The following is an 8,518-nucleotide window of genomic DNA, read 5'->3' as shown; positions in this document are numbered from 1 at the left end:
TATATTCCTGTCAAACAGCAATATTGTCCCCTTGAAAGTAGTTCCCTTCTGCTGATATACACCGGCGGTGTCGTTGTTTCCAGTCTTGGTAGCATCGCTGAAAGGATTCAGATGGTTCAAATGGCTCTAAGCGCTATGGAACTTAACATCTGAGGTCATCAATCCCCTAGACTTATAACTACTTAAACCTAACTAACCTAAGGACATCACACAAATCCATGCCCGAGGCAGGATTCGAACCTGCGACCGAAGCAGCAGCACGGTTCCAGACTGAAGTGCCTAGAACCGCTCGGCCACAGCGGACCGCTGAAGGCTTCACCTGGTAGGGCCTATGTAATATAGGTAACTTTCTTGTGAATGTTCTCCAGTCCTAAAATGATTTTTTAAGACATTTTTCAATTTCGGCAAAAAGAAGGGCTCAGATCAGGTGAATGGGACTACTGTACAACAAAATGGATGTCTTTTGAGGTTAAAAATTCCACGATGGAAGTTGCTGTGTAACATGGGACTTTGTCATGTTGCAGCATCCAATTATCTGCTATGTCTAGTCTTACTCCATTGCCCTTTTCCTGAGACTTTCAAGGACAGCTTTGTAAAACACTTGGTGGAGGAATAAATTACTTATGCACGGTAACACTACTGTCAAAAAAGAAAATCTACATTGGTTTCATCATTGATTTCCTCGTTAGAGCTTTTTACAGTCGAGGATATCTCCCTGTGCCACTCCTCTCTTTATCGCTTCGTCTTAGGATCGCACTCGGAAATCCACAGTTCGTCATCTATGATCAGGCGATCGAAAAATTCATGGTCATTGGTGCTGCTCTCAAGAAGGTAAATGGACACGTTTTTTCGGTTGTCCTTCTAGTCACCTGTGAGGTTCTTCGGTGCTATTTTCGCACCAAACTTTCGTATGTGCAAATCTTCGGTCAACGTTTCAAGCACGGGGAAAGTGTGTAATAGGTCACCCATCACCTTTATCGTTAAACGTCGGTCTGATCTCACAAGAGCATGCACACGTTCGACGTTTTCGCCGATTTTTGAAGTTCTCCCGGAGCGAGGTTCATCTTCAACTGTTCTCGCCTTCCAAAAATGATTTGTGCCAGTGAAGAACTTATGCGTAGGGAACGATACCCGCAGGCCTGTTTCAACTTTCCAAAGGCTACACACGCGGATTCCTCTAGTTAACACAAAAATTGATTGGATAGCGTTTCTCTAAATTCCGCTCTTCCACTTTCATAATACACAAAAGAAGCACGACTTTACTGTTGGCGCTCTCAGAAATCACGTGATGGTTGTACAGAGCAGGAAGTCGAACTGAGGCTCTGGAAGGCTTTGGAAGGAAAAAAAAAACCATGGGTCTACACAAGCAGTATAACACAGCGTTGTCTGGTCGTCTACGGTGTTGTAAGTCTCATTACTTTTTTCACCCACGTCGCTTATTCATGTTTACGTGTTAAAAAGAGGTGGTAAAAACACAAGAAATAGAAAGAATCCTTTTTTCCACTACCAATTTCTTTCCATTTGACAACACAGAATGCTATAGCAAGCTATAAACGCTATTGTCCACTATGGTTGCAGTAACAAAAGGAATCTATGAAAAGTCATTCTCCGTCATTGTCGTCAAGGGGGTGAATCGCATGGACACATTTTGTTGTTGCAGGAGTAGACGACACAGAGGGTCGGGTGTGGTGCGAGTGAGGAACTTTGATGGTAAAAGCACTGAATACTGACAGAATTTTATTTCAGATGATTCCTGGTATGACTGAGGATAGATGATGGTGTTAAGATGATTTTATAGGCATGCGGCACATTTGTTAAAAGAGAACACAAGTGAATTTCTTACACGTATGCTGCAAGCTCTAATCGCGTTATTATTATGTTGTATGGTTTCCAATTTGTTCAGTAATATCCACTTTTAGCATATAGTATGAATAACCGATCATGTGTGCACAATCTAAATTACTGTTCGTCACCCTCCAATATTAGTCAAAAGCAGTTTGTAGGAAAAGCCAAGAGTAAATTTTGTAACTTAAGTACTGTCTCAGTCATTGTTCATTGTTCATAATAATGCAAAATATGATCATAGTCTTATGTCAATGAGACTCACGTCTGCGTTAATACGGAGACGTGAATACCACTTCAATTTAAAATAAAGTTTTCACTCATTTACATATATTTCACTAAGTTTATCCTTACAGTCTGAATGCCAATCGTAACATTACGGCATTGTCACGTCTTGCTCTACTGCGTTGACAGTGTGCTTCATTTTAGGAAAGACTGCAAAATTCTCATTTAGTAGAGCACCTAGATAAATACTAAAGCAATTATCCGCTCAGTGATTTATTTCAGGTATATGCAGGTCAGCATTTCAAATTCTTATAAATGAACAAGACGGAGTGGAGCAGAATTGCCCATTGCAAGCAGACAACCTAGAATAAATGCTAATTCCATTATCAGTGCAGTTATTTATTTCAGATGTATATAGTTAAACATTTCATACTCCTATATAACTAAACAACCGCCAGGTTAACCGAAAGCGCTAATGCGCTGCTGCCTGGACTTGGGTAGGTGCGCCAGACCCGTATCGAATCCGTCCGGCTTATTAACGACGAGCGCCGGTGTGCCGGCCATTCTGGATGTGGTTTTCCACATCCCATTAGGTGAAAACCGGGCTGGTCCCCATATCCCGCCTCAGTTACACGACTCTCAGACATTTGAAACACGTTCGCACTGTTTCATGCTTTACAATAGATGCAGACAGCTGGGGTACACTGATTCCGTCTGGTAGGAAGAGCATGCAGCCATCCCTTCGAATTAACCATGCCAAATCCGCTTCTAACAGTGCCGACCCTGCGTGAACTGCAAGACTTCTATGTAACTAAACAAGACAGAGCAGAGCTGAGTTATCCATTGCAGGAAGGAATCAATCATACAGCCTAAACGAACTTTATAACGTGGGGACAATATCCAATGGCCAACGTTTGAGATAATTCAGTAGATGCATTTTCTAACAAGGGGACAGTCCCAATAAGCGAGAATGGGACTGTGTGTTGTAACTATTTGATGAGAAGCCATTCATTGCACTGTGGATAACCATTCTTTCTATTCTATTCCATTTACAGATAGATTTAGTTTAGTGTACTACACAGTTCGAAAGTAATTTACCCAATTTACACAGCTAATATTCGTAGGCTATTGCAGATGAGAGCACACGAGCGACAATTTAAAAGTCAGAGTTTGGAATTACAAGTTCTTTAGATGAGATGTTTCACTTTCAGTAATATTATTACAGAGACAAATTCAGATGTTGCTGTTGTTGTGTACAGCACACACAACATTCTAATAGTATGCAGTGCCGATTTAAGAACCATCTATCACCCAAAGGTGTGAGGATGAAAAGGTGGTGGCTTAGAAGCTTAATTCAGGGACATCTGAAGCAATTTAAATCAAATTTTCAATATACATGTCTCATGTCACACCTACGAGCTGAGGGTGGAGTAACGAGAAGATGCAAAATGGGAAAAAGTTCTGTAAGGTCTGATTTTAGTATCAAATGCAGAGATTTCGGTGTTTAGTAACCGGAATAGAGCGAGACCATAGCACACCGGTAGACGGATCGACGGCGTTAACAGGACACCTGCCAGTACAAAGCAGACACATAGAACAGGGACGAATGACAACACAAAACTACACGGCGAAATACCAAGACCACACACCGAAGCCAAATCGGATACAAAGACGAGCAACTATCAGTGACCAGAGCAACAATAAACGCACAAACGATCACGAACGCTGTCGGCTTTGTAGGACAACGTGAGCGCCCATAGGCCAGCGCGGCCGGGTGGCCAGTGCATAGCGCTGCGGAGGTGACAGCAGGGCTCGTAGATCGTAGGGCGCTGCGTAGTGGATGTCGTTTACGTCGATGCCTTCTGGCGGGCTTTCAGAGCTGTCAGACCATGATAACACATCTCTCCCCCCTTCACCCCGCACCCCCAGAAAGGCCTGAAGTGCCCTGGACGATATTTTGGAAGCTGAACAGATGGTGTCCCATCAGTGGAGGCCGCCATCTGGTAGGAGGAACGTCGGACATCGGGCACTGCGCTGGAGAACTGCAGCGTAAGGGCTCACTGCGGAGCAGACAGAGGCTGTGGTGATGTCTCAATTCCCGTTATTTTTGAAAGATCATAAGAGATCCCAAAATGCTTAAGCCAAAAAACATGTTGATGAGCAATATGTGCCTCAAAATTGGTGGCACACCCCAGGCGAGCCTGAAACAGAGACGTAAAAGACGCACAAAGATCATCAAGTTCCTGGAAGGAGACTGTGTGAGAGACTACCTTATGTTTGTTGGAGATGGAGAAACCAAACAGCAAGAAAGCATCTATACCAGAAAGTTGCCAGGTGAATGACTGTTGACAACATACAGCGTTAGTGGGAAGAGGTAATAATCAAAGTGGGGATCATCTGGGATGAGAAAAACATCTGAGAGGTGAGAGGCAAAGTGGTTGGCCTTACTGAGGTTGTCAGGAACGGGACAGTCATCAAGGAGGAGAGGGTACTGCGGGGTGGGGCGGTTCCCAGTAAGGCGGTGGAAAGCAGACCAATACTTGGAAGAGTTTATGTGGAGTGTGGTGTTGAGTTGTGTTCATGTCTGGCGCCAGGCATGGTGTTTCTTCGCAGTAAGCAGCTTGCGGATGTGTCGTTGTAATTGCCGGTGGCGGGTAAGTGTATCCCGGTCATGAGTGCAGAGAAAAGAGCGGTAGAGGCGGTGGGACTCTTGAAGGCGAAGGACGGCCTGTGGAGGCAGGGCGGGGCAGTGAGGGTGGATGGCTTTGGTGGGGATGTGGGTGGCGACGGAGTCAGACAAAGTCTGGTGCAGGAAGGCAGCAGTGCGGGAGATGTCATCAGGAGATTGGAGGATATGGTCATGGCCGTCAACCTGGGTGTGAATGGAGTCCTGTTAGGCATCATAGTTGGCACGGGAGTAATCATGGACAGGTTTAGGAGGGATGTTGGGGCAAGGAACGTTGCGGGGATGGCGACCATCACAGATACTGAGGAGAACAGGAGCATGGTCACTGCCAATGAGATCAAGGACATCTGCAGTGATGCGTCCAAGGAGGTTGGGAGAGGCAAGGATCACATCAGTAGTGGTGTTGGATTCGGGTTGGGTGTGCTGGGGCAGGGGAACCAGGTCTCCCTGGAGGGTGATGAGAAACTGATGCCACTGCTGGAGGTCGGCAGGATCACGGCTGTGGATATTGAGGTCGGGGGCAATCACGTAGGTGGAGAAGGTGCGGTCAATGTGGGCCAGGGAATTGTAGGGGATGAGGGTGTGAGGGCAGACATAAATGGTGGCACAGGCGATGGTAAGGGTGGGAAGAAGAGGCTGAGGGTTAGATGCGCAGCAGGATTGTTAAGAAGAGGTTTGGGCTGGACAGGGAGGTGCTTGAGGTGGCCTATAGCAACTCCGCCACGCGCCAGAGGGTACAGGTTATAGGTGCGGTGAAGGGTGTAAGAAGCTGTGGAGATGGAGATATGGGGTTGAAGGAAGGTTTCATTTAGGACGAAGGCATCCACACGGTGCTGACGAAGGGTGTGGAGGAAGAGGAGTTTGTGGGTGGGCAGGGAGCGATTATTGTGGTATGGGATACAGTAGGGTTGTTGTAGCATGGGAGGGGAGAGTTAGACGAAGGTGGTGAGGGGGGTGAAGGTGAAGTGGACGTGGTTGTGGGAGTATGTGGCATAGGTGGTAAGATGGAACAGGCAGCGAGGGCGATTTGGGAAAGGATGTGAGACTGCTGGAAGGGGTGGATGTTTTGGATCACAATGGTGATGAAACGGATGATGTCCTCTGCAGTAGGTGGAGGGCAGAGCGAGTTGTTGGGGTGGATGGAGTCATCAACAGGACAGACAGGGTCGGTGAGGTCAGGGGTGACTGGCAGAGGTTTCGCTTTACACTTCGAGAAGTAGGTAGGATGTGGTTCATTACAGGTCTTGCAGGAGGGGGTAGAGGTGAGGTTGCGGCAGTTCTTGAGGAAGTGTGAAGCTTTGCAGTGGGGACAAGCTGGGGGGTTCTCACAGGCAGAGGTAACGTTGTATGTGAGGCAGCATTGGCAGCAGTAGGATTGGACTGGGGAACAGGAGGGGCCCACCTTATGACGGCGATTGCAGATGAGGGCTCCCTCGGTAAGGAGGAGGTCAATGGAGGAGGAGGATTCAGTGAATATCCACATGAGAAAAGTTGGCCCGGCATCATTGAAGATGCGCCGGGCCGAGCGGATTTCAATTTCAGGCCGGGAGTTGAGTTCCGTCAACACCTCACCCTCTGTGACCACGAGGCTAAGCTTCGTGATCACAGCGGTGAAGGTTGGCATGCGTCGGGGAGATGATGGGGTGTGGTAGGGGGTGAGGGTTGCACGTTGGCCAGATTGGATACGGGGGATGCGGGAGTCAAGATCGGTGTGGAAGGAAGCATTGGAGGATTCAATGAGGATCGAGTCCTTGCGAGGAATCAGAAGGGAGATGGGGGCATTGGGGTACTTTTTCCGGATGCTGAGGATGAGGGAGTGGGCATCAAGGAATTGAGGGTCAGGATTGGAGAGGACAAAGGTGTGGGTGGCAGGCGTGGCAGGGGCGGGGTCGGGGTCGCGTCCGTGGGGGTGGGTGGGTCACGGGGATCGGGGGATATCTTGGAGGAGATTTTGGGGGAAGAGTCAACATTCGTGCACTTTGAAGGTTTTGTGGTCACGACAGGGCGGAGAGGGGGCTGGAGGACGGGGTGCAGGGGGAGATGTCAGGGGGCAGTACCACTCTGAGCAGCGGATGACGCAGAGGGAGGGCACGTGGGTGCAACAGAGACTCTAGAACGTCAAGCCGAAATCCGTGTTGGCTTGGAACCTGTCGGAGACAGTGCCGGGAGCGGCGGAAAGTCAGTAGCTGTCGATGGGGCGACAGTGATAGGGGAGGCGAGTTGGGGTAGTTACAGCCGAAAATGGCGCAGGGGTGGGGTGGAAAGGGAGAGAAGGAAGGATGGGAAGGGGGTTGGAGGACGAGCTCCATGTGATGGTTGTTAGAGCAGTGGAGGGAGAGGTGAAAATGATAGTGGTGGTGGCTTGGGACATGGTGGCGATGCGTGAGAAACGCAGCGACAAGGCGGGGACGGCGGCAGCGGTGGCGGCGGCGACCGGGCGGCGGCCAGGCGGCGGCAGGCGGCCACGGCGGCGAGCAGCGGCAGGCGGCGACTGAGCATCGGCGGCAGGCAGCGGCCGGGAGGCGGCAGGCGGCGATGGCGGCAAGCACTGGCAGGCGGCGACCGTGCGGCGGCGGCGCTGATGGCGGCGGCGGCGAGCACCGGCAGACGGCGACCAGGTGGTTGTGGCGGCTGGCAGCGGCCGGGCGGCGGCAGGCGGCGACGGAGGCGAGCACCGGCAGGCGGCGACCAGGTGGCTGCGGTGGCAGGCAGCGGCCAGGCGGCGGCAGGCGGCGACGGCGGCGAGCACCGGCAGGCGGCGACCGAGCGTCGGCGGCGGCGGCGGCGAGCTCAGGCAGTCGGCGGCGACCAGGTGGCGGCTGTGGCGGCGGCGGCGAGGAGGACCGGACTGCGAACAGTAGTGATGGCGCGCAGAAAACACGGCAAGGAAAAGGTGGGGCTCTTCCACGTCGAAGATACATCCTGAGAGTAGCCCAGGCAGTGCGAGTCCTCGATGAGGAAGTAAGGGAATCCAACCCTCGAACGTCCGTGCCTTCTGGTGGGCTGTCAAAGTTGTCAGACCAGTATACCAGCAGTGTCGCTAGACTTCTTGGAGACAGTCAGGATGACGTTCCACACCTAGTGTTGTGGGCGGGGGATAGTTTGGGGCCAGGGCAGTGACCTATTTGCATATGTCTGTAACACCTAAAGGAATTCTACCAAACTTGGGGTACGTATCACTCGCTACCTGGGAAAATATACTTTTACAAAAGGAAACTGTGACACCACTGTACTGAGGGTTCGGGAAGAAAAATCCTGACATAACGTTACAAACCGCGAAAACCTGAATTAGTTTCGCTCAAATTATACATAAATTGTATAAAAATACTTGTCGTGTAAGGTATAGCTACTACTACTACTACTGCTACTACTACTACTACTGCTACTACTTCCGTTAGTAAGAGGAGGCAGGGGGGGTGTGCGATGAAAAGTGTTGTCTTGTAGAAGTGTTTGGAAACACCTGTAAGTAGTTGACTTACAGTACTTTAAAAGAATACAGCACAATGTGTCTCATTTCTGTGGTTCAATGAATCAACCACTTCGTGATGAATGAGTATTGCCGTGATCCACATTTCGCAGCTATTGGTCGTGCCACACAGTTGAATGCCAAAGAGTAAGTTGCTCTGCATTTAGCACTGCAAATAGTCGAGAATCAGAAAGTTGCCAGCGACAGTACTTTTGCTCGAAAGGATAATTAGCTACTGTCACAGTTAAACGTTTCCTCGTAGTTCAGATGGAACTGTTGGTCAAAATTCCCTAGAGATC

This window comes from Schistocerca piceifrons, chromosome 7 (genome assembly GCF_021461385.2).
Source record: "Schistocerca piceifrons isolate TAMUIC-IGC-003096 chromosome 7, iqSchPice1.1, whole genome shotgun sequence".
Classification (NCBI taxonomy): Eukaryota; Metazoa; Arthropoda; class Insecta; order Orthoptera; family Acrididae; genus Schistocerca; species Schistocerca piceifrons.
Note: the sequence above shows the minus strand (reverse complement) of the source record.